This window comes from Odontesthes bonariensis, chromosome 13 (assembly GCF_027942865.1).
Source record: "Odontesthes bonariensis isolate fOdoBon6 chromosome 13, fOdoBon6.hap1, whole genome shotgun sequence".
In the NCBI taxonomy this organism is placed as follows: Eukaryota; Metazoa; Chordata; class Actinopteri; order Atheriniformes; family Atherinopsidae; genus Odontesthes; species Odontesthes bonariensis.
In genome coordinates this window covers 17,390,736-17,418,415 of record NC_134518.1, presented here as the reverse complement: position 1 = coordinate 17,418,415, position 27,680 = coordinate 17,390,736, and the positions used below count along the sequence as shown (strand labels likewise).

Below are 27,680 nucleotides of genomic sequence, written 5' to 3'. Positions count from 1 at the left end.
CCATCATCTTACATGTAAATTGTGAGGAGATTATCAGTGGTTTTATGCTACAAGTTCACATCACAGAAAGCTTTAATTAAAGGAAAACGAGCACAGCTTGATCTTAATGAAACAATCTATTTAAGTTTCTATTTCTCTCAAGGAAATCTCTCGAGGAAACACTAAAGCATGACTCCCATGCCTATAAACACTGAAGATGAGGAATTCTTATCTAGATCTAACTTGCTCTTGAAGATATTGAGCTTATCTGAATTTCCATTTTATTTTAGATTTTAAGATATAGTCTTGGCCCTTTGTGTTGAGCAAACACACTTTCAGCAATTTGATCTCTGAGCAAAATGGCAAAAATATTTATACCTCTGTATGCTGACAGAGAAATGATGTTCGTAAGGGGTTATTTCACAGTGCTCAGACATGCGCTGGTTATTTTCACGGGGCGCAGGTGAAATCCATCACACAATAATTGCCCTCTTTTCCACAAATGGTTGGCGAGATGCTGTCACCTCTTAGTGAACAAGCTGTAGCACTCAACCGGTCACTATCCGTGTACGTTAATGTGAACTGTTGCAGGGGAGCGGCAGGACAGACCAGCCCCGAAGCTCTAAATTCTGTTCCTTTTGGTTTTTCAGGCAGAGTATAATAAAAGCGTCATTGCACTATCATTATTCATCTGCACTGTTCCCAAGGCAGGGAACTTTTGCTCCATGTTTAAGTATGGAAATAAGACCGCGAAACCTTCTTCTCTGTGAGCTTTAGAGTGATTTTGTGTTATGAGATGCACAAACCAAAACACTCGCAAATGCAAACACAGCTAAAATAGAAAGCAGGAAAACATCTAGATGAGAGTAATGGAGGGAAAGGGAGAATAATTAAGATAATTGGTCTCCTGATCCCGAACATCCAAATTGGATCTGATGAGTTGTGTGTGTTTGTATCAGAGTGTGCACGTTAGCCAGTGCATGTATGTAGGCATCTGTTTTCAGTGTACACAGACTGTCTATAGACACAAACTGTGTAGAGTGTAGATGAGGGAAATTTGCAGGATTATGAGCCTTTGTTCTTCTTTGTTTTCTTAGAGCTCAGTGTCCCTGTAAAAGAGACGTACCTGGACACCATCCTCACATCTGCTGACACTGTATATGTGCATGTGTGGGTCAGCTTTAACACATATCCTACATAGCTAAAAGAAAAGAAAGAAAACACAAAAAGAGCATTAGTTCATCTTCCTGTACGCCATCTACACCAGTGCTGCTCTTTCATACATATTTGAAGCGCACACATAAGATATATTGGAGTGCATCACACAAACACAAATCAGCATTGTGGTTAGATAAATCATCTTGATGTTTAAATTATGATGTTCCACTCTCAGACACATATCCAGCTTTTTCGGGCAAACCAAGAGACTCCTTGTGTGGCTTTACAAAAAAATGCTGAAATTTGTTATGTCCTGTCATTGTTCATGGCATTATTGCAGTGTCTGGCAGCAAATAAAGAGCAATTCAGCAGCTTTTGCATCACATCAACTTTCTCATATTGCCACACTTTTTGGAAAGTCTCAATGTGAAAACCACAAACTGTGCTTCTCTCAGCCCTTTTTCATTGTTAACAGACACTATTTCAAGCAGTGTTGGTCACACAGGAGGGGCCGTGGTCTGTCGTAGTCACAGTCTGTGACCAAAATGCTCGAATGACCGGCGGCCAGTATCACTGAAGATATTAGGGAATTGTGTATCCCATCACATCATTTGATTCAAGGCTCTTCTTGCTTATCAAAGCTCAGGCGCTGGGTATGTTCTGTTTAGGGAGGTGTGAGTGTAAGAGGATTTGGGGGAGCAGAAGCGGTGTGGATTCAATCTTTTGTAACCCACAATGGAGCCACCTCACACCCCCAACGGGCTTCCACTTCAAGAGCCCTGCCTTTGTTCAGAAATGTATTTGTTCTCGTATTCTTTTTGGGAACTGTGTAAAACAAAAAAGGACGAATGGCGAAAAGAACTCTCCTTTCTCCCACTGCCACCTCTCTGCTTCTCTCTCTATCACTGACTGTACCTCACTCTCCCGCTCTGGTAGTGCATATTTTGCTGGAGATGCTAATGATCTCCCCCCGCTGTATTCTGATGCAAGGTCTGTCTACACTTTTCCCTTTCATCCACATACAAATGTGCTCTTATTGCCTCTTCGCCCTCGGGCCTTTTAAGATGCCTTTTTGAAATATGCCGTTTGATAAGCACATCATTGGCCAAGTCCCTGCAGTGATTAGAGCTCGCTTTAATGTGAGCAAGTTAGAGAGTGAATGAGGGACTTTGGGGCCGGTAGCTATCCATTCTCCAGTGCCCTCACCCATTGACATCTCCCGGGCCTCTCGGGAGTAGCCAGTGTCGGGTCAGACGACCCAAAGCCATGCTTAAACACCACTGGCTGTCCTCCATCTTTTATCTAGACTTGGAGATTAAGAACAGGAGGAATGACACTGGAGGATCACCTTCATAGACATGTAGTACTGCATACTGTAAGGCTTGATTCCTGTACTTTATCACACAAATGTGACAGTAGGACTGCGCTCTAATGCCTTTTAAATATACTCCATTGATCTCATGTTCAGAGCCTCACTCTGCCTCACCGGGATGGCTTTTTTTATCTTGCCAAAGGGGAGTGCTGAGACAGTCGTCATGCAGGTGCTTTCTCCTGTTCTGTCTCTTGCACTCGACACCTGTTGTGCTTTTGGAATAAATAGATTATATCTAAACTGCTTGATATCCAGTCTCCTCACAGGTACATTTCAGGTAGATTGCAACATTTATGCATACACGTTGTTCAAAGAATGTTCTTGGCTTATCAAAAGTTTAAACAAGTACCATTCAAAACTAGATGTCAGGTCTGGACAAAATCGTACAGTCCGTCTGGATTGAAACATCCTCTGAAAGAACAGAAGCTCACTTTAAAGACACACAGGTGCATAATAAATACTCAAGATGTCACAAATGTGTTCTCTGTCACTGGTTTAAGATGTGTGAGTGTTTGCAGTGCACCTGTTCAAAACTCACAAGATCTAAGAGCAGCACAACTCTCAAGCATCATTGAAATTATTTGCGGCACACAAAAGAGATTTTTGACATATCACTTCCACGATAATCTACAGGTGTCCTGGCAACTTTAGCTCTACTTAATAAGCCTTGCTTGTTTGAAGTACGTGGCTTTGAACAGACAACAAAACAGCGCATGCTTAAGCACCTCCAAATATGGCACCTCTTCAACTCAGCATCAAGTACACTACAGCTTTACAAAAGGCACCTGGGTGGCTCTGAAATGCAAACAGACCCTTATAATTCTTTTTGTTTCAAGGCTAGCAAGTGGGCTTTAGTTGTTTTCTTTTCTGTCAGTGAGTCTGAATATCATACAATCCCTGAGCAGACTTTATGAAGGTGGGAAAATGAATGTAGTCATGCTTCTCAGATTTTTCTGTTTTTATCAGAAGGATGGGTTTTGTGCAGTAGATGTGTAATGTGCGACTGCACATTAGAAGCTTCTGACAACAACATGTAGAACCTTAGTTCCTAAGTAGCAGTAACTCAAACTAAAATATCAATTTAAGTGTTTAGACAGGAAACTCACATGAACAATTGTGTAGATGCTGAGTGGAGCAGCGGTACGGGGGACTGCTCTGCCCTCACTCTGAGACAAATCTGTGGTGCCTTGTATTGACCCTCCTTGCTGCTTTCCCCTAGTTGTGTGTAATGATTTAAAACGTATATTTTTTAGGTTTCTATTGAATGGAACAACATAAAATAGTCCAATTTGGTAAAATTAAATTAAAATTAGAATGTCTTTCTTCTTAACAAAGAAAAAAAAACGAAAGAAAGTAGTGTTTTTTTCTTTCAGGCTCTATATCTAAACCTTGTACTGCCAGTTAACTTCATAGATCACATGATTACTTCAGTTAAGTGCACTGGTATGTTATCTAAGTGTCTCGTGAGATTAGCATATATGTACCTGTTGAGAAAAGGCCTCTGAAACTGATACACTTTTAAGTAGGTGGCACCAAAATGAACAAGAAAAAAAATTTCTTATACATGAAAAACACAAATATCTGAAACTCCAACATCTGTCACGGCAATATGTCCAATATTAGATAATGGAATGAATGTGACATCACAAAAAAACTGCCAAGAAAGTGCAGACCTTCAAAATCATGCATGCAGGTAGGAATGGCATTCAAAGAGGTAACTGAGGTCGAAGGTAACAAAGCTTCAAAGCACCACACCATACACAAGTGTCTGTCCATATAACCACTTTCATTCATTTCACAAAGATCATCTTCATCAAAAGTCAATACTTTCAGAAGAAAACATAAAAGCATGTTTGGACTTCACAAAAAGGCATTTGAGGAATGATGGGTCTTGCTAAATGCAGGCAAATTCTTGAGGAAAAACCATTTCAGACTTTCTGAGAATTGGAACTTGGACAGAGGTCCACCACTCAGAATGACAATGATTCTAACCATAACGCGAACCAACATTTAGGTGGTTTAAGGGGAGAAACTTGAATGTTTTGGAAGGGCCTATGCAAAGCCAAGACCTCAATTTGACTGTGAATCTGTGGCATGACTTGAAGATTGCTGAGCACTAACAGAGTCCATCCAGCTTGAATGAGCTGGAAGAGTCATTAGGAATGGTCAAAAATCTCATTGACTGGATGTGCCAAACTTCTCTGAATATTGACTTTGCGGGCATTCATTTTCATGCACAACATTATTTTTTTTCCCCTTCAATTCTATTTCACCAAGAAGACTAATTTCTTTATTACATAAATCCCCCAAATGTATAAAGGATTCAGTCAATACTGTCACAAGGTGCTTTATCTATGCTGATAGTTTTTCCTCCCTTTTTTTTATCACAAATCCTTCCATTTCTATAACTTCTGTTTTTTTCCATATGAAGCAGTAGGGATGCATTTCAGGGCCACTGCTTTTGCTTGAACTGCAGTTCAAGAGTTCAGAACAACTGCCAGGTTGTCAAAACAGCCCAGATTAAAGGTGAGAGCTACACTGCTGTGAGTATGTGTAATCATCCATGTGTCCTTAGGCTTTTGTGGCTGAATATAACTCAAACCACATAGTTTGGCTTTATTCACATGTTCCTAACCTTTAGAACTTTTGTATATTTACACAAGAAACTGCAGCCACCATGAAATTGCATTAGAGCAATAAAGTGGGTGCAAAACCAACTAGCCATCTTCCATAATCATATCAGAGCTTTCAGTGTCTCAGTCTGATACATCAAAAGCTGAGCGAGACAGAGCCCACAGATCTGTGTCTCTCCCTCCTCCCTCCAGATGTGCCCTGCAGTGACTTCACCACCTGTCATTCAAAAGGCGGAGGCCAGGTGTCTGCTCCAACATCACAGCCACCTGTTCTGAGACGCAATATACACACACACACACACACAGAGTGTTATTTGTTCTGTGCGCAACCAAAAATAATCCCCAACCCATTTGTTAGATAATACCTGTGGCATGAATCAATGATAAATCATGTAATCTGCCTTAGAAATGAAGTCACACAACTGAGAGAAGCAGTATTAGTTCAGGGCCAAATATCATAGAATCAGGACAAATAGCGGTTGCAAATCATCATTCAAATGCTGAAGTCTAATCAAATAGGAAATTAAAGAAACATTTTTTGTGTGTGTATTTGTGCACGCATATATGTGTGTGTGTACTTAAATACATGCATATAGGTGTCTGTTTATGCCACATGTGCCTATTTGCAGCAGTCATAAGGTGTTATCAGTCTCAGGGATGACAGTGTGATTATGAGGTAGTGGGTGAAATCAGAACTGGGGATGAGGAGGGATATGCTGAATGTGTATCATCATCTGGCCAGGTTTCCTTTTCCACCCCCTCACTACAGCTGTCCTCCCTGTCTGATGAAAGCCTTGTGCTACTATATTTGTCCCTCAGTGATGAGGTGGAACTAATGTCTACTTTCACACCAGCTGATGTCATCATTGTGCAGCGGGGAGCATGATGGTGGGATACCTGCTGGGAGCTTCTGTTGTCCACCAGTACGAGAACACGGATGAACACATGCACATGTATAAATGGTTTAAATTGAGTCATGAAGTCATTTGGTACACACCTGTTCTCACTGAAATCCATTCAAAGATAAAGAAGCTGTGTGTTATCAAATAGTTAAATGAAGTTTCCTTTTTTTTTAACATAAAACTTTAAAATGCATTTCACCATGTTGGATACATGAAATCATTAAAAGATTTAGAAAATGTGAGGAAATCTCTGTACGGAGAGGACAAGGCTGAAAGTTATACTAACTAGCTATTATGTTCATGTGGCACCGTGAAAAAGTTATTGGGTTGAAATTGCTGTGTTGGCTAGACAAAAGTTCAGAAAACTGAACACAGTTGAAAGCCCCCATAAGCCCCCGATAATAAGAACATGGCAGCTATGAGCTAACAGTGCAACAGTACGCATTCATGCATTCATTCGTCTTAAAGTATTGGTAAAATAAAGACAGATAATTGTCTGTATTTTTCTATGCCCTGATCTCTCCCGTTATATGGATATACGTGGATCTTGAGTGATCTAAATAGCGTCCAAAGGACACCGACTTTCACCAAACTGTTATCGGTGAGTAGATGAACGTATTTTATGCCAGAAATAAGGTCCAGGTTTAAAAAAAACGAACTTCCCCTTTAAAATTGAATGAGATAAAGTGGAAAATCTTTTTTTTTAAATAATTAATATTACCTCCTCCATGCACATGAGGACACAGATAATCTGATTTGTCATCAGCACAAAGTACAAAAGGCAACATTTGTGATGGGATGGGTGTACATCAGTTCACACGGCATGGATTGCTTCAACGTCTGTGAAGGCACCACAAATGAATGCTGACATATATGGGTTTTGAAACTGCATTTGCTGCCATTATTTCCTTCCTATTGCTTTCCTTATTTCAACGAGACAATGTCAAACCACATTCTGTATGTATTACAAAAGCATGTCTCCAACATCTAAGGGACTGAATGGCAAACTAGCCTGCAGTCCAGACTGTTGAGCAGATGCAATCCTGTAACAGGCAACATTAGAAGACATTTTGCTATCAAAACATCAGCGACTGGACTGCTACGTTCCCAAATGCTTACGAAGTGTTGTTAAAAGAAGAACTGATGCAACACATGCTGCTGTTTTTTTTTTCAAAAAAGCATTACAGTTTCTTCATATTAACATTTACTTCTCTTTCAACTGTGTTCATTTTCATTCCACTTTCTAGAAATGAAAATAATATCTCCTCCTCTTTCACCTCTCTTTCTCTGTGGAAGCCAAACACACTGTCACATTCACATTGTTAGGTCCTCATTTTGGGCCTGTGACTGCATGTGGTGGCTTGTCAGCATCTGTCAACTTTGTCAAGTGTGTATGTAGACTTTTACTTTTCCTCATGTGAAACAGTTGACAGGTTATTACTGCCACAGTGAATACATGAGCCTTGACCATTTCTATAACCCCATTTTAACTTGGAAATTTTTGGCTCGGCACTCAAGTGCTTTGACAAGGTGATAGAAAAGCAGTTTCTGTATTGTAGGTGTATCAGACACCTAGGCTGGTTTAAGCTGTACATTTCTGCTCCTTGGCTATCGTGTTCCCATTAGAATACATCAATGATCAGATCATGAACTCTTTCAAAGCTTCAATCGTTTGGCTATAAATACCTCGGATGCCCCCTCAGTGAAATTATCCCTTCAGCAGCCCTATCTCCTGCCTTCCATCATTTTCATCCTCTAATGTACGTGAAGCTGGCAGTAATGGTGCTAGATTACAAAGAGTGCGCATACCTTGTGCGTGTATGTTTTTTTAAAGCCTGGAAATATCCCTGCAGTTAAGTGTAATTCACACAAAAAGCGCCACACATTTCCCTCTTTCACATGTGCACACACACACACACACACACACACACACACACACACACACACACACACACACACACACACACACACACACACTCACACACACTCACACACACACTTTGCTGTGCTCTCTTTACACCTCAGGGTGTAAGTGCATGCGCTTATACGCGTGTGAATTTACCTCTGTACACTGCTGCTTAATAGAGTCCTTCATTGTGAGTAATGACCCCAGTGCTTTTCTGTTATTTTATCCAGACCAGAGGGCTGGAATCTGCTGTGAGGATGAGGGTGTCTCTATTTCTCTAAAGCAGGAAAACGAAAGGAGTACGAGTTAAATGAACGGCTGTTTACCTTTTGCATTGTCCCCAAACACACTTAATTCATCTTTCTTTTATATTCCACTTGGTTGACTTTTATATTTCACATTGCTGATATTTGATTCCTTTTAGCTGTGACATTTAGGTATAAAACACAATTTTCTTTACATCCGCACATTTCCCAATGTTCTATTCTACGACTCTGGGTTCGCTCACGAGGCTTGAATCTGTTGAACACACGACGCACACTCACACATTTTCCCTGGCAGCCACCACCATCACCACTCCATCTAGGCCAGTGTTGCTATGAGGCAGCAGAGATGTGCTGCCTCTCTGCTGCACATTATAAAGTAATTGCCCAGAAAGACGTGAAAGCAGGAAAAACCTGAGTTTGTGTTGGGGTATAGATGACTTGTGTGTGAACGTGTTAGTTCTTATGCTTATTTGTTGGTGTTTTTTCCTGAGACTGTCTCCTGTCCATCCTCTGTCTGTTGTTTTTCCTTTGTGTATTTGCATGTGTGTGTGTCTGCGTGAGCAGGTGCAGGACTTATCTTGTTAATTTACAAAAACATGTCTGTTTGGATAACTCACTATATACCAGGAAACATGTGTCTGAGTGTCTGTCTGTTTGTCTGGTTGCAAGTGAAGCTTCAGTGATGCTCAGATGGCCGATCAGTAGGCAGTAAAGCGTAATCCCACAAAATGGTTTCAGCCACTGAGTAAAGTGTCTGGCTTTGAGTTTTCCCACCCATTTTCACAACTTCAAAAAAGGCAAAGTGGGTAAGGTCACGAGCAACAGTACTGACAAATTAACTGAGAAGAGCTCATGTACAACATGCAGATGTCAATCTGGATCAAAACAAAAAAGTAAATCAAAATAGAATCCATTTTGAATGTCAGAGCTTAAAGTGTAATGAATTAGCAAAAATTAATAAAGGAAGGAATGAAAAAGATATTTTCTTTTTCTTTTTTTTTTCTTTTGGCACAATAGTATTATTACTAAATCCAACAGTATACATATGGGTCATTTACATAAACGACACTGGTGAGATGTTCCAACTACTTTTTAAAATGTCTCTGTCACTCTGTAAAAAGCATACTTGGTTCATACATTATACGTTCATTGGCAAAACTTGAAAATGCCTGTATAAGACAAAAAAAAACCCAACTCAAACTGCTTTTAATTATGTATGACATCTAAACAAGCTTTACAAAGTGTTATGACTGGTGGACATAATGTGTCCTTGGTTTAGGAATCACATTAGCATCACATAGAGGTTGGGGACAGTGCCCCTGGATTGGTTGTTCCCCTTTTTAAAAAAGGAGTACCAGGGGCTGCGTTCCAACTAAAGCAAGGTCACACTTGTCAACCCGGGACAGACATTCTTTGCCGGGTTTAGAAGTGTGACCTTGCTTTAGTCGAGAGAAGAGTCTGGCAGATAGTAAAATCCTGGATTCAAGAGGAGAAATGTGGTTTTCGTCCTGGTTGTGAAACATTTGATGGTGGATGGGAGTTTGCACAGGCAGTCTTCATCTGTTTTATGGACCTTGAGAAGGCTTACGACCATGTCCCTCTTGATGTCCTGCAGAAGGTGTTTTTAGAAGTAAGGGATATCCAGTTCTTTGCTGCAGCCCATTCTGTCACTGTACAAACGCAGTGAAAGCTCGGTTGGCATTGCCGGCATTAAGTCACACTTGTTTTCAGTCCATGTGAGACTCCAATTCTGTGACATTGGGTAGTCCCTTCTCACGAATTCTGTTCATAACCTTTATGGGCCTAATTTCTTGGTGCAGCCCAGGAGCAGGCGGTTTCAGTCAGTTAGCTTTTTTGCTTTCTACAAATTATAGCATCCTGTTGACTTTATCATGAGAAGACTTCTTCCAAATCTGAGGCCATGGTCCTCAGTTGTAAAAAGAGTGCCCACTATGTGTTTAGAGTGAGTAGCTGCCTCAGGTGGGGAAGTTTCAGGTTAGAGTAGTAGATGTTCACGAGAGGATGTTCAACAGAACAGGAGATTGACAGGTGGATTGTGGCAGCATCTGCATGATGGGCAGACTGTTGTGGTGAAGAGAGAGCTGAGGCTGGATCTACATTCCAGTCCTCCCATATGATCATGAGCTATGGCTAATGACTAAAAAAATAAGGTCATGAATATAAGTGAGCAAAATTCGCTTTCTCTGAAAGGGTGGCTGGACTTACCCTGGATAAGGGGAGGGGCTTAGTTATCACAGAGGGAGTCGCTGTTCCTCCACATTGAAAATTTCCCACAAGAGGTAGATGATAGCCACACACATATTGTGAGTTCCATAACTTTAGCCAGTTACAAAGACACAAAGTACTGCTCTGATTTACAGTATCATGGAAAATAAAGAAATACATTAAAGATACAGTATTATGGTCTGCCAGTGTGAGCTCCAAGTTTAGCTACAGTACTACATAAGATTGTGGACAGTAATATGATTCTATAAAAAAATCATGATGATTCATGAGCATTGTTTGCTACGTTCTAGTAAAGTGGAAGAAGAAAAATTTACTTCAAGCTTTGAGAAAAACAGATCGTTTCACACTTAAATTGAAACAATGGCTGCATTACATCGAAAAAATTGGCTTGTGGTACCAGAATGTGTTTGTATAGGACTTTCAAAAAGACTCATAAATGCAATTCTTTGTCTTATGAGATTACAGTATGATCATCTCTCTCTTTTGATGGCAATGCTCTGCTGGTGACCTGAGCTCTCGTTGTCATGACCAAAGACTACATCACTGTGGATCTTAACAAAAAACTGTTATTTGGAGGGTTCTGATTAGTCTATTTTTGAGAATGTAATCAAATTTTGGATGGTTCAGAAACATTTCTGTGCCTTCAAAATCCAATATAACTCTTTATTTCCAGGTGATAAGAAACATCATTGGTGAGAAGATGTCTATCTTAATTTTGATCAGAACCCTTTTCGATCTTAAAGGGCATTTTAATCTAAATTCTGGCAGGGTGAAGCAGCAGCACTTCCATCCCTCAGCAAGAGGGATTAAACCTGTTGATTGGCTTTCTGTACCGAGTTTGCCTGCCTTAGGGTTGTTTGGGTGCACAGGCTTCATGGGACAGTCTAGAGATGTACATGTTAATATAATGGGTAATGAGTGTTTATTGATAATCTGTAGGCGGGAGTATGAGAGGGCTTTAGATGAACTTAATGGACTAGAGACCTTCCAAGATGAGACCTTTCACCAAACATCAGCGAGAGTAAGCTCCAGTTGTCTGTAAACCTCTACAATATAAGGTGTGGTGTAGCTAAAGGATACATGAATGAACTTGATAATAGTGCTCCTAGAAAAGACAAAGGATCAATAAAGGAATTGTCTCTAAATCATAAATATCTGTATCAAATTTCCCAAACATCCACTGAGTGCTCACTGAACCAAAGTGCAGCAAGACTGATAGTTAATACAGACCGGTTGGAACAGCTGTCATAGTTATACATGTAGTTTTATGCAGATGCTATCCACATATTCTCTTTGTTGTCTTTTTCTCCCGATGAGTTTTTCTTGGCAGATGCTTTACCGTGCTAATAGAGTGACATGTTATAGTCCTGATTGCTCTGTGGTATACTGTTATGAGTACCTACAATGAAAGCCGACCCATGAAGTGTCTGCTACAGCAATACGCCACTAGCTGCAGGCTGTGCACAGAGCACAGCAGAGGCAGTGAATGAAGGAGCGCCGGAGCTGAAACCAGAGAGCAGGCCTGGCCCTTCCCAGCTGGCGGCCCACCACCACCACCCCTGCAGCCTCCCTCAAGCCTTCATGTGATCCCATCTCCAGAAGCCAAGCAGTAGAGGAAATGTCAGTCTTCTAGCCAGCCAGGAAACCTCCATACCCAAACAAGGAGTTTCCTGTCCTGACACAGCTCTTCCTGTGGGCTATGTAAGGACTTTCCTGCTCTCTCCTGCTGTCTGTGTTTCTGTCTCTCTCTCCCACTCTTTTGGCCGGCTGCCCTTCTGCAAGCTGCCTGAGTGCAAGCCTTTTTTTCCTTTGCCTTCTTGCTAGGTGTGTTTGTGTGTGGGTGTGTGCTTACATTTTACATTGGTCCGTCGACTTTCAAAATAGTTCAGCGTGTTCCATTATAATCACAATATTTAACCAGTCTACATAATATTGTATGTTATGGAGTTTAATTTATCTTATTATTGTTCTGTGTATCTTTGGATCATAGCTGATGTGCTTTTGTGCACATGGAGCATCCTGCCCTCTCTTGTCCTACGCAAGTCTTTTTATCAGGGAATGTGTTAGCAGGCAACAGCGTAAAGCATAAATGCAAACTGCCTATAACATGATTAATTAAGGTAATAGCTGTTTTGGCTGAGCTGCGGCATACCTGCAGATGTGTGGTCGCGCTTTTTTGAGACACACCTCTGAAAAGTGTTTGAACTTGAAGACAAAAAAGAAACTCAAAATGCTTTTACAGTTTTTTTTTTTAAGGTGCTTGGGTACATTTCTTGGATTAGAACATAACCTTTCAAACTACTTTTCCAGCCTCCACATCATCAGTTTCTCATTATCTAAACAAATTGCGCAAGCTTTCGTTTGGATTGTACCACACAACTGTTTAATGTTGAACACATTATCAGTTACTTATATCGTAATGATCCCCCCCCCCCCAAAAAAAAAGCACATATGCATAAACATGTTGAAAAATGACCAGTTCCTTACATTATTATTCCTAACAATTTATGGATTTTAGACCAATTAAGATTTCTGAGAGTGGAAGAACAACTAAATCAGCATTTGTAAACAAGTAGAAAAGAAAGCAATAAAGCTGAAAGGTGGGTGGACAGGGAGAGAAAACAGACAATCTATTCCCAAGCTACTAAATACTGATGCAATTTTAAGAAAACAGGAACATCCCTTAGACAAACCAGCTGTTGCAAAATTTGAAGCTCGGTAACATAAACTACATTAGAATATATGAGAGGTGATAATGGAACATGTCAGAGTCTAAAATACATACGATCGTATTTGCGGATAGCCACATGCACATGCCGGGAATCTTAACAAGGCATTAGTCTAGCTCAGAGATATTCATTGCGCGGCTCGCGAGCCACGAGCCAAGCTCCTCAAGCTTTAATTGGTGGCTCGCATAGTAGCTTATAACAATATGGTAACAATAACAATACATTTTTTCAAATAACATACAGCGAATACTGCACAGTATTAAGTATTTTTATTAAGTATTAATTAAAGCAATACTATGTAACATTTCTACCTTAAAATAACAGCTTGAAAAAAATTGTGCGGCTAAAATGAGTTTTAATATTACGATTGGCCTGTCTCCTATGCTCTTCGGGGGTCTGAGTTGGAATAACTGCGCTATGTAACTTTGCTGGACTGGCCCGGGAGCTGAGCGGAAGTACTTCGACTTGCTTTCTGGCACACCTACCGCAAAAACAAATTCACCCCTCTCACGCTCCCAGGTACATTTGATTACTCTTACCTTCTCGGTCGACATAGCTTGCACCTTCTGACTCCTCGCCGGTTCGTCAACAAACGTGAAACGTGAAAGCGAAAGGGTGTTGTATTTACGACAGTGTAACCGTACATTACCTCCAAGCCTGTAGGGGGAGCTCCATAATGGGCTTTTTGAGAAGTTACATTGTATTGCTTTAAGGCTTAAAGGGACACTATGTAATAAATTAAGTCATTTATTAGCTCAAATCAACATATTCATTCATAAATTAGTCCTCATTGGTGTAAAATGATCTCTGTCAAAAATCTCACTTATCCTCCTGAGTGAAGAATAACTTGTCTGTATCTACATAGAGCGGGTAAGCTCTATGGAGGCTGCCATGTCCTTCTGGTCTATGAAAAACGACGAAGTGCCGAGAGGGACATAAAGCACTTCGAATCGCGTTTTCCCCAACGCCAGGCCTTTTTTTTTTTTTTAGTTCACCGTTCCTGGAGATACTGCAATACCAGGTCGATGCGTGGAGTGGACGGAGCAAGCCCCTTTTCCATCTCCCTGTTCCAAAAATCAATTTAATATATGGTCCCCGGGTAGGGGACGTCACGTCCGCTACCGGCGCTAATGTTAAACAGATTTTATCTTGTAAATTATCCCACTAATAATGCATTGATTGTTACCAAACTTCTGCCGTAGTACACATAGGCTCTTAACTCACAAAACGAGGCATTAGAAAGTTTGTAAGTTTACCGGGAGTTTATTTAAAAGAACATCCAAATAACAACTACACACTGCTGCTAACGCTACTGCTGCTAACGCTACCGCTGCGTCTACGTCACTTCCAGTAACTCCCGGAATATGATTTGCACACTAAAGGCTATGTCAACTTATGTTATCTGACATGTTATCTGTCACCTGTATTTATAGTGTTGTTGTATGTGTGTTATGTAATCCTTTGTACTGTGTGTCTTGATGTCTTTTTGTTTGTATGGACCTTGAGTCTGTCTGAAGCTATAGCTTCTTGAATCTTGACACATACCGCCTGCCGTAGTTCAAGAAGTTGCAACGCACATTTGAAAACGCGAGGCGCTAGAGCAAATTCATTCGACTTTGCAAAATAAAATTGCACCACTAGATGGGGGAAGAAATTACATAATGTCCCTTTAATGGTGTTTCCTAAAGGGGCTCTGTTAAACCTGGCAACGCAGCCCGCTTAAACCACCTCACGCTTGACCGCAGTGCACGCTAGCTCCTTTAGCCAGCGGGAGATGCAGGCACAATGAATCGGTTTTTAATTAAAAAAGGGCAAAAACCATGCTCATCTTAAATGTCTCACTATGATTACAGCAACAAACTACAATTACAACATGAAGAAAGTCAAGGACATGCATGCCAGGTTCCGCTCATCCCAGTATTAAGGTAAATATGGTCTTAATTGAAAATGTATTGGCTGTGTTGTTTCTTTTTTTTGTTGGATGTTTTATATGTAGAAATGCATATTTGCAAAAGGGGACTTAGTATGTTGTCGTAAAAGTGGCTCTTCCCTTGATTTTGCTCTGCCAATGTGGCAGAAAATAGTGAGTATCACTGGTCTAGCTGTTTCAGATCTTCAGCTGAACAACAAGCTGTGTTCAAACTTTTCTAATCAAACTCTAAAGTGTTTTTCACAGCATTTGAACCCAATGAACAGGAAAACACTATACAGTCTCATTTGGTTTCATTACAAAATTGGTTAGGTGTAATGATTAAGATTACTTGATTTAGTTGGAATTAAGGTTAGGAAAAGATCATCGTTTTACTTCAAATGTGCCCCTTAAAAACCCTGCGCATTGAAAAAAGACTTCAAAAGGTAGTCAGACACCAAAGGCCCCTTGGTATATTAGACATGGAATAACCAGTTATGACACCCAGGTGTTCATACTATGAATATTTGGCCAGGTCCACTGTCTTCTGTCTTTCCTCTTTATTTAGAGCTGATATCACTCCCAAAATGACATCAACAAGCTTTACTAATATGCTCATAGACGTCAAAGATTGTTGTAGGAAACAATCTTACTTACCATGCCAGTGATCTGACTGCATGAATGTTCATATCAGCATCTTGGTCTGGACTGAAATATTTGATTTAAAATTAAAAATGAAATTTTGTACATGCATAAATGCTCTGCAGCGGATTAATCACACTGACGTCCGCTGGCTTTTCTTCTTTTAATTCAAACCCATAACGAAGGCGTACTTTTAGTTCTTTGCGAGACGTGTTTACATGGCTGTAAAATCATTGTCTTGCTTATTTTAATGCATTTACCTGATTCTCTGTCAAGGCATGAGGCTTTGTAAAAAGTTGTTTTTTATGCTACAAAGGAGAAAAATGGCATTTGAATATCATACGCTTACTACTAAGCTAACTGTTTAAGAAGACATTTGCACAAGCATGCCTGTTTATGTGTGTGCGTTTGAAAATGTGCACATTTGTAGTCCATCACAAAAAGACAAATCCATGTCTGCTCAGCAGCAATATGTGACACTGTATTTATCTTACAGTTGAAGTTAGCCCCGAGTGGTGCATTTAATCTGTACCACTTGCAATTGCATTCAGACGTGGGTGTGGGAGCACAGGGTTGCCTCGCTGTATCTGTATCTTTCTAAAAGCAAGGCGGCACGCTGCTGCTACATTATCTGATTTATGGCAAGAGGGAACGTGTGAGAGGCTTTGCAGCTCAGAGCAGGTTGGCAGCGTATTTCAACTGCCTCTATTGTACAGAGAAGTACTTGAGTGTATTACTGTATATTTGTATAACTGTACTGTAATGTGTGTATTTCTATTCTTAATATTACTATTGTTACTTCTTATAGCTCCAATGGAGCACTGTAAGAAAATAATTCCTCCTTGGGGATTAATAAAGTACATCTGAAGTTGGCATTCTTTCAAAAATGCAGATAGATAGATAGATAGATAGATAGATAGATAGATAGATAGATAGATAGATAGATAGATAGATAGATAGATAGATAGATAGATAGATAGATAGATAGATAGATAGATAGATAGATAGATAGATAGATAGATAGCATATTATTTGGCCTACTTGACTGCAGGTATTTTATTTTCTGTCCCTCTCTCTGCCTGTGGCTGCCTTATCTGATGAGATATGGGCAGAGGGACAGTCGAGCAAACAGACAAGTGTTATAAAATCCAGATAAGTGTGAGTGCAGGAAACAGAAAGTCTGTGATGACAGAGGGAGGAATTTTATTTGGCCTTGATTTGATTGTGAACGAATGGAAGGCAATCCATCCACTTCTCATCTGTGCTCCAGCACTAAACTGCCTATAGTACCATCGTAATAATCGGCCTGTTTAAAGTTAAGTGCTTCTATGCCATTAGTAAGGCTGCTTCTATGATTGAGATCTTGATCACGGCTATTATGTAACGTTTTGAACTCTTTTCTTGCCAAAAACAAAACAAAACAAAAAACAACAACTTGTAGATTCACTAGTGCATAAAGCAGCCTAAACATTGTCGGGAGAGCTTGTTGGAAAATGCTGACATTACAGAAGAAAACTACAGCAACATGGTGTGTTTCAGACGACAAAGTCGAGGAATGAAACCCACACAAAGGAACTTTATAGCCTTTCAAGGGACACAATGAGTTTTTTGCTACAAAGTAACACAAAGCTCTACTGACCTCAAAACATATAAGAAGGAGTGGAGGATGTAAACAGGCCATAGACATCCTCTTAAAACCACAGTTATGACACTTAGTGAAAAAAAAAAGACTAATTGAACTCCAAAGAGAGGATAATTCTTTTTCATGGGTGCAAATTGATTTAAACAAAGTAGTGAGTAGTAATTTTGCAAAACGCTCCTGTTTTGTAGCATCAAAGCTGTTAGGATTTTGTTCTGAAGGTGTTTTGGTTTGACAGGACGTCAGATTTGCTGTTACAACACCTTTGGACAGCATCACCATCATCTTTCTTTCACACACACACATGCAGAGCACACACACTGCCAAGATGTACTCACACACCCTGACGCACCCATACAGTAACATGAATTCTCTCATATGGCTGCCTGTCTTGCAGCAATTACATGATGTGCGGTAATTGCCAGTCTCTGAAGCGGGCTCTTCAGACACACTTCAAAGGGAGCGGAGCGCGTCCACGGACGCAATTAACAAGATCAACGGAGCCCAGATGAGCTGGCGGGCCCCGCGCTCCTCTCCCCATTGTTCTCATTTTCACTCTCATTAGCGAGTACGCGGTGGGTGGGGGTGGAGTGGGGGTGGAGGGGAGGTGGGATGGGTTGGACACCTGCGGAAACGCGGGGTGCGCGGTATGCGGCTCGGAGAGGGAGAGCGACACGGAGGAGCCAACACCAGCACAGCACAGGGACACTGTGTGTTAATGATGGTTGTCTAAGTTACTGGAGGGAAGGGCACAAACAGCCAGCTGTGGGTGTCGAGGCATGTGAGGAAGCGGAGGTGTGTGTCCCTCTGCGTTGGAGAGAACGGGGGCGTGTGTGCGTGCATGTGTGCGTGAGCGTGTATGTGAATGTGACTGATGCACCTGGGTGAGGATATCACCACGGCAACTGGATTGAGGCTGTCAGTGCACCAGAGAGGCTGCAGCTCCTTTTTCCCCTATGCACGCGCAGACTCACAGGTGGACGCAGACTTCTAACACACACACACACACACAATAAGTCAGGCTTGTCTGGCCTGGCCCATGAACATCTCTAGTGACACCTAGAGGACAGCGGGCAGCAGCAGACAGACAGACATGCACCAAGAGAGAAGGAGAGACGGACCTGGATGCCGTTGTTTTACTCACCAACACTTATATCACACAGAAAATCATTTCATAGTTGTCCACATTTCCCTTGTGAAATTTGTCATTGCGCCTGTTTGTGATAACTGGAGTTGATCTTAACTATTGGAGACAGTTAATGTACGTGATGATGCATCACTGTTCATCAAAAACTCCACAAGATCTCCATCCCTCACTTATTTGTCTTTATGGTCGACCAGTCACTCCTTCAACCCCCCTAAGATCTGAATATTGCATCTCTGTGGCACCAATTCAATTTCTCCAAGCAATAAACCAAATGAGTATATATATGTGCTACATTGCGATACATTCACCACCACCAAAGGGGAAAGCATTTAACTTAAGTTGTATTCTTTCAAACTTGGATTTCCTGCTGTCTAGACCACTTTAGTCTTTGTTTTTATTCAAATGCAGCCAGTAGGCTTGTAAAAGCCTATTGGTTAGAGCTTTTAAGAGAGCCTTTCATTTGTTTCTCCTTAATGTTTAATGCTACGAGGCACAGCAGTGCATAAGACTTAGAAATGTGGGGGGATGAATACTCAAGCGTGTCACATGTAGCAGCAGCCGGTCAACTTTTATCATGTAGAGGTGCATTAAAATACATTACTGCCTTTCTGCTCCACGGTATCGCTGAGGAAAATGGACCAGAAAGATGGGAGGAGAGTAATCACACTAATCTAACAGTTCTCAGCTATTTCCATCATCTTCTCCCAAACTTTCTGTGTGGAAGACTCTTAAAGCGAAGGCAACGGTGTGACTTGTAACGTGTGTCACTTTTACACAGTTGCACACTGGGCTGAGTTTTTTTTATATGCGCTGTAGGGCAGGCAAACAAAATTAAAACTTCAAACTGTGACTGTTCTATCCAGTCTGCTCAGTCTGTATGTTTCCAAAGCCAAACCACAAGAGGACAAAGAGGGACCACTGGCTGGCTGCAACACCACTTTCAAGAAGACTTTAGTTTACACCAAAAAGAGGCTGGTTTCCTTGTACATGCGATTGTTATTGTCATTTGGCTTTTATAAGCTGGAATGAAAAACTGCTTGTGTGAAAACAAGGTATTAAAATTGTTGGATGTGTTTCTTTTTGGCAGTTGGCCTGTGGACAGTAATAGACTGATCTAGCTGTAGTTGGCTGCCTTGCTGTGATTTGTACAGCGAGGAAAGTGCTTTGGAACAAATTGTACCATGAGGCAGAGAGTATAGAATTTGCACTGTTATTCTGGCTGCTGAAAGAAAATCTTGGCTAGTGTAAGTACACGGTTGTGCATTTAGATATATTCACACACATGCAGGTGCATGTTCACACACACACACCATCAAACCACTTTTGGCTGGTACGGATACGCGACATACAGCACAGTTTGGTAAATGTCTGTCTCTGCAGCTTAGCGAGAAAGAGAACACTGTGTGAATGTGTGTTTACTTCTCAACTCCAATGCTGTGAACTTTATTTCACAGCGGCCAGATGGAGATTTAGCATGTGAACATGCACACCACAGAGATGAAAATACACATAGTGAAAAGGACTAAAAACAGTCACTCTAATCAGGACTGACTGACTGACTGACTGCGGCTTTTGCAATAGGGCAAAAATGTCATTCAATTACAAGGTTTTGAAAACTCTGCAATCATTGAGCAGCAAGACCGACCTGTCCACCTAAGGCTTAAAAACTCAATTTCTCTAACCTGTAGATTACTGTTGAAGCTAAATTGATAATCTTCTCTTATTCAACATTGAGGAACATTATAGACAAACAAGTATGACTGTGACACATGTAAGTCAGAAGTGGCCCCTTTTCGTTGTAAAACCTCTGAAAAGTAAAAGCTATCAAAATTTTGTTTGTTCAAATGTTTAAATTATGTAATAGACTGTGAAAATCACAAACCCTTAAAAAGTCCAGACAGATTTAAGAAAAACAAAACCTTTGACCCACATCCCATCTGAAGTGTGAGTGTGTGTGTGTGTGTGTGTGTGTGTGCCTGTGAATGTGTTTGTATGTCGATGGGAGTAGCCATGACGGCTAACGGGACCAGGAGACAGACAGACAGAGAGCGCGCCCCAGCTTTAACAAGGCCTGTGTAATTATGGTCAACCACACTCCCCAACGCCACCTTTATTTATAGGGCTGCAAACACACTGGTGCTCAGAGTGCTTTTCCCTGCGCATTCCAGCACATTGGGACTTTTTGGAGGGGGATGTAAACATATCATATTTTAAGTTTGTTGTATAGGTGCCAATTTCACGTTTGTGTGTGTTAAAAAACGTAAAGACAGACGTAAATTGTGAAATCAAACCGAGAGCGTAAATTTTCTTCGGCAGTTTCATAGTATGTCATGGAAATGTTTAGTAGCCGAGTCACCATAAGGTCCATTCAGTGGTTCTCACAAGAGTTTGTCTCCTTGTTCCCTGGCACTGAGGATAACACTGATTGAGATAGATTTTAACTCATGCTAACTTATTCAGACAGAGCTCATCAAAGAAACATGATGCTGAGGTTTGGTCAGAATCAATAGGGACAGATGCCCTCTGGTCACAAACCTCTAAGGACAGCAGGCCCATTCGCTCAGTAGCCGTTAGGCATGAGCCACAGTAGCAGAAGCCAGCCGTCACCTTGGGGATGCAGCAGAGTGGAAGTGAACAGACGTGAGCTAACATGAAGAGAAAAGAAGAAACACTGGAATGTGAACTGGTAGAAGGCTGTTTTTCATTGGCTCCCTGAGAGAAGTTCCAGCTCAGCCTCTATATTTTTTTTGCTTTGAGCCACTTGAGCACATCTGCTGCACAACTGAGGGTAACGTAAAATGTTCAGGATATCCTGTTGCAATGAAACTCCAGGTTGAATGAAAGAGAGTGGTGTGAGTTGTGGTGGGTGGGTGGGGGGGCTCATGCCTGTCAGTGTACATATGACACAGAGTTGTGATGAGGCTGGGGGGCAGTCAGGAACACATGAGCAGGTACTATGTGCAATGTGTGAATGCATGTGTGTGATATGGTGGGGACAGGGGACTCATATTGAGTGCAGGTGTGCTGCGAGAGACTTAGATGGGGGCGAGGTTATTAGATGTGAACAAAGAAAATTAGGGTCTTTGATAAATACCAAAGACATCTGTGATTATGGTGTGTGTGTTCATGCATATGTGACTCTTGCTCCAGCAACCTCAAATGTTTTACCCACTTCTTCAAATCCCATATCTGCAAAAAGGTTTGGATGGTGTGGAAAATACAAATTGAGAAATCACAATGATTCTTGTTGTATTAGTATATATACAACATTGTACTTAGATTTCCATTTAACTGCTATTAAGACTTACTGTTTTACCATGTTGGTTGCTTGTTTCATTTGTCCTTAAGTTGGTCCTAGACTGGCAACCTGTCCATGGTGTACCCTGCCTTTGTTGCTGACAGCTGGACTTCGGCTACCACAGTGCAAATCACAGGAAAGGTAATGAAAGGTATGGAAATAGATAACTACACTCATTTAGTGTATCAAGACACATTTACAGTTTAAAAATGCAAACAATCAAACAATGCACTGAAAAGCCTTTACCAAAAGTTTCCAACTCTATCGATGTATGTAAATGGAGTGAAACTGTATTTTATTTTTCATTATCCAAATGCACCTAATCAACGTTGTAAAAACCAAACCACAGTATTTTTTACAAACCTCAGAAGTAACTAAACCTAACCATGAAATTGTGTCGCTCAAACCTGACAAAGCAGTGAGTGGAACCAAATGTAGAAAAGAAAAGAGTGAAAAGGAAATGGATATCAAGGATGTGAAATATGATTATCAAGCTGGTCCTGAACTCAGGTTTCAGAATTCAGTCATGTGATCTGTGAGGTAAACTGTAGAATGACAGCAGAGTGTTTTCTGCTGGGGAGATTGCCAAAGATCGTATCTCAGACATGCCACAGGGTCTTGAAAAAATGGCCCTATTTGATGCCCTGGAATGAGAACAAATTATTATTTCCAGTCTGATAGGTGTTATCCATCTCTATAGTAATTGGTCATCTTTGGGAAAGTTAGGACAATCCACATTTATAACTTCTCTTCTTTTTGAGTTGAAGGGGATGCTAGACATTGACAGATAAACAGATTTATCTGTCAATGTAAATCTGATTAACAGTTTGATACAGCATATTACTCTGGACTTTATTATGCAGTACACACTGCATACTTTATTTTGGTCTGCAGTATGTGGCCGGCAGTTAGACCACAGCCCATGTATTTATCTGTGATTCACTTGTCTGAAAGCATAACGATGCGTTATAATCAGGACAACTAAGCAATCACTCTTTTCCCAATGGAAGCTCATATTCAGAGGGGAATAAAAGTGTTGCTCATGGGGTTTCATGAATAAATCACTTAGTATCGGTTGCTCCTCTCAGTTAGGAGGCACCTTTCCGTGGTCAGCTGGATAACTGATGGAACTTGAAATTATTTTGTGTAACATCAGACTCTCACAATCACACACTTACAGTCCACTGAAGACCAAAGCGTTAATTTGTGCTCATATATAATTTTCTCAGTCATAACCCCGCACAGTCACTGGCCCAGCTGTAACGACGGGATTTCGACCTTCTGCATGTCTGCAACATAACACTGCTTCCAAGAGCTCACTTGCCTTTGCGTGGCAAAAGCATAAAGAGCAGATGCACAGTCTTTATTGAAGCAAATGTCTGACAAACAGGGAATCGTACAAGTCACAGATAAACAGAGGAGAAAAAGGCAGAGAAGGAAGCTCCTCACAATAACAAGCTGGGTGTTGTAAGCCTTTACACAATGGTTGTGTTTACCCTCACGTAGTCCTCCAGGGGTAATTTGGGGAGAGGAAGAGAGACAGAAAGTTAGACAGAGCACCGAGAGACCAAAGCTAGCAAATAACTGTCAGGAGGCACCGTGTCTCCCTCAATGTTAGGTGTTTGTTGCTGACAAACACACAAAGGCAAGTGCACACCAGGACACTGACACGTCAGTGAATGCATATACGATTCTTTTCTACTTTCTCTGTCTCTTTCCAGACACACAAACTCTCAAAACTGAAGCTTTCATGCTGTACAAGAGCGTGATGATTTACTTTGTTGTTGTCTTTTGGCAAAGCGTAGTTAACAATGCACCTTCAAATTTAAGCATCAGTGACAATATCTCACTCCCATCTATCACCACTGCTGGCTTGCAGAGGTGGGAACAGATTCACACCCTCACCTGGCCTGTTCTTAACCAGCAGGAGGATGAGAAAATACCCAGACCGGGGTCAGCCAGTGGGCCAAGCCTCTGGCGGCAACTTGGTCCTTTCTCTGTGTGTGCGCGAGTCAAGGTGACATTCCACGTTTCCACAAAGAGACACTGAGTCCAGGGTCAATATTGACTGTCAACCATCCGTGAGCTTGGCTGGACACCACTTGACTTTTTAGACTTCAGGTCATTTTGGTTTATCAGATGGAGGAAAAGGGGGTTGGGACTTAACAGCGTCTACAGACATACACACACACACACACACGCGCGCACATGCACACACACAGTCATACCAGTCTCAATTTGCCATCTGGAAAGGCAGATATGAAGAGGCTTTCTGGTGAACTGAGTGGAAGTTTCAGCACTTTGTGCAGAGTGACAAATACAGTGACAGAGGGAGGGAAAAAAAGTGAGAAGGAAAAGAAGGGAGCATTGGACGGGGGTGCAATAAAATACTAAATTGGCTTAAAATAGCCTTACTGAGGCCTCTATATATTTGTTTTAACTGAACACGCTTTGACTATCTCTGCTGCCCATTTTGTCTTTTGGAGTGCCGTTCAACCCTGACCTGGCAAGCCCCTCATCCACCTTTGCTTTAATACACACAGACACACACTCAAACAGTATTGTCATCCAAACCCCTCCCGAGCTAAATACTCACACCACAGTGATGACACTTCTGAGATACGGCTCATAACACTCTCCTCTCACTGGCAGAAAGACAGAGGGAGCAGCTCTGGGCCAATAACAATACTACATGAAAACACTTCAGACACTACCACAAACCAACACCACTCAAGGGGAACTATGCTATGACTGTACTGGTTCATAACAGCCCAGATTAAGGCTTTACTTTAAACATGAAGACTGTCTGAGCAGTCATGCTCCTCGGACATCCACCATTCTGCTCTGTGGGCTTTTCATTAAACTGTTCAAATCTCGGCCAACGAGGGCAACTCAGACTAAACAAGTGGTTTGCTCACAGCCTCACAGGAAGCTGCTGACACTTGATGACTGAATGCAGAAGAAGCATTAAAGCTGAATCAGATGTTTTCAGATTTTGCCATTCTAGAGCAGTTTGGAGATGTAAGGAGGGCTGGAAATATCCCATATCAAGCTTTGTATGACTGCAGATGTTCTTGTGTCCTGTTTACTAAATGTCTTCTTTTTCATGAAAGTTGAGAGATGAAGAGAAAAATGTAGACAAATGAGACGGGATGGAGGAGTAAGAGGAACATAGAGAAAGAGGAGCTGTGATTATCTCGGAGGGACTTTTCCTTTGTTCTGTTGCATTAATCTGCTTTTTTTCTGGTTCCCTTGCTTGTTCTTTTGATCCGCTGTTGGATCATCCTCTTGATGATTCACTAACAGCAAGAGAAATTAAATACATCGGATTGACGACCCGCTCCCCCATCCCCTCTTCCTCTGTCTCTCTTCTCTCTTTGCCACCACTACCTCCCTCCTCATCTCCTTCCTCCCCTCTTCTCCCTGAGGCCTCCATTTCTTCAATAGATAAGCAGCGGATCTGTTCTTTATCGCTTCACTCTCCATCTCTATCCTTTTTCCCTTCTTCCCTGTTTTTTCTTCTGCTCCGTGTTTAATCCCAGCCTTGCGGTGGATGCATGTCAGAGATGTAATTCTATTGTTGAACATGCTCCTCTGCGCTTCCCACCCCACCCTAGATTTAGTCACTCCCAGGGCCACATGCATATTCATCAACTATCAAAAACAAAAGGCAGATCACACTGTTTGTCTTGTACCGCAACCAGTGCTATTCAGTTCTCTCCCTTCTTGGCTGCTTCTAGCAGATTAGTGCATGTTAAACATATCTCAGATGCACAAATCTCTCGTACCAACTGATAGACATTCAATCAGAAAAAGAGAGTTCTCTTAACATTCAAAAGCTCCTTATGCTACTGCCTGCCTCTCACATGAAGATACTGAGTAATCTGGTGAGAGTCTGCAACAAAATGATAGTTGAGGGCAGAAAAAACAACAAAAGCAGTTATGCACTATGACATGTAAGGCCCTTTGACACTGTAGGCCATTCATCAGGCAGTCCTGCACAGTCTGAGTGAGAGTCAGTACTCAGGTCCTTCTACAGACCTTTGGGTGATGTCCAGGATGCGCCGGCGCATGGCTCCAGGTTCCAGGCTCCGGGACCAGACAGATGTAAACATGGCCTGACCGCACTCTGAGGCGCAGCGCCAGTCTGTCCTCACCTTGCACATAAACAGCCAAAGAGGCCACACTGTGGGGCAGGGGACAGACAGCACTAAACTTGGCTGGGAGGAAGAGGGAAGGGAAGGGAGATGGGAAGGGTGGGGGTGGAGCAGGGAACAGACAAGAAAAAGAGGGCAAAAGAGCATAAGGCAATGATTTTATGCTTGTTAGAGAAGCACACATTTCTGAAAAATCTGCGGCATCAAGGTTCACTCGCCTTAACATTATATACTTTCTATTCTTCTCATTCTTTGCAGTTCCTAATTGCAGTTCGTGCCACCAGTGGAGTATGCATTCGGGTGGATCTGCTTCGATATTTTCTTCCACACCCTGTTGTGACAGATGCGCTGGGCTCCTCAGAGCCTGTTTGATTTATGCGTCAGGACAAATATGGGTCAAAATGAAGCATCCAACACGGTGGCTTCTTCATGCTTGTTCTTCTTTCTTCTTTTTCATTCTCTTTGCACTTTCTTCTTTTCAAAGCTTGGCTCAGTGGGACTACGTGTCTCTGGCGCACCACAGCCAGGTTGTGTGTATGTGTGTGTGTGTGTGTAGCTTTACGTGATGAGACGTGACAAGCGCCTTCATCCTTCCCTCAGACACAGCATTCCACAACGCTCCGTGTGGCGTGCTTTTCATCTTTCATCCACCCGTTCTTTCCCCCTTTTTTTCTTCTCCTTCTCCTCCTCTTCCCTCTCCCTTCTCCTCGCTCTCACAGGTGGAAAAAAGGCGAACGGGAGAATGAAAGGGACGGGATTCTAATTAGAGGAGGAGGCTGAGACAAAAGCAGGTGGATAACGAAGGGAAGCAACAATAACACATGTAAAACACAAATCCTTAATCTTAGAGAGCGTTTCGGGGGGGGCTGGGGGTCTATCATTTTTCTCCAGGTAGAGTGAAACGAGGCAGGGGGTTGTGTGTCTGGGAACACAATTGGATAGGATGTGATTATGAGCACAGAGCTGACAGACAGATAGATTGGCATGTATGTGTCTGTGGATATGTAAGTGTATCCCCACAGGACCTTCAGCTTCTTCATAGGGACCAACTTAAAAAGCGACAGCCGTGTAGAAACAAGCAGGCAGTTGTACTTTTTGCATTGTTTACTTATTTGGAGACAAGAGCAACAAAGTACCAATTTATTCAAGAAAGTACATCTTAATTCAACACCTGTGAGGAAGTTTCACACACAAGCTAAGTTGCTTCATTTATTGTAAGGCTGTCAAAGGGAAATAAAGACAAAACATCAAGTGGCGAGTGTATTTTTATTGCTTGCTCTCTGCTTGGCCACAAGAAACGGCTGACTGCCTCTCTCCATCCATCCGTCCAGTTCTTCTTGCTTTACATGGGGATTCGGTCTATTTACTTATTTGTCTCGCCTCTGAGCTTTCCTGACATGCTGCTGCCCCTCTGGGGTCCTTGGGTGATATGATAGAGCTCGGGGACTTTGGTTCTCTTGCCTCTGCTGTGAAACTCCATTGAGATGATGAAACTGCGGTGCACTGTGTCTGCAGCTCACGGTGGGATACTGGTGTCTTTGTGGCTCTCTGCGAGGCTGAGGCAAAATCTCACTGATGAAAGAGTCTGTAAATGTGCCTCTTTAGCCCAGGTCCCAACATATTCTCACTGAAAAGCCATTGCCATGTGCATGTGTGTGTGTGTTGATGTGTATTTGGCTTTTCATACAAATGAGTC

The 27,680-nt window shown here is 41.8% G+C and overlaps 1 pseudogene; it reads right to left on the bottom strand.

The window, feature by feature from the left end:
• Positions 1-14,176: 14,176 nt before the first annotated feature.
• Positions 14,177-14,352, bottom strand: LOC142398139 (U2 spliceosomal RNA; annotated as a pseudogene).
• Positions 14,353-27,680: the final 13,328 nt, after the last annotated feature.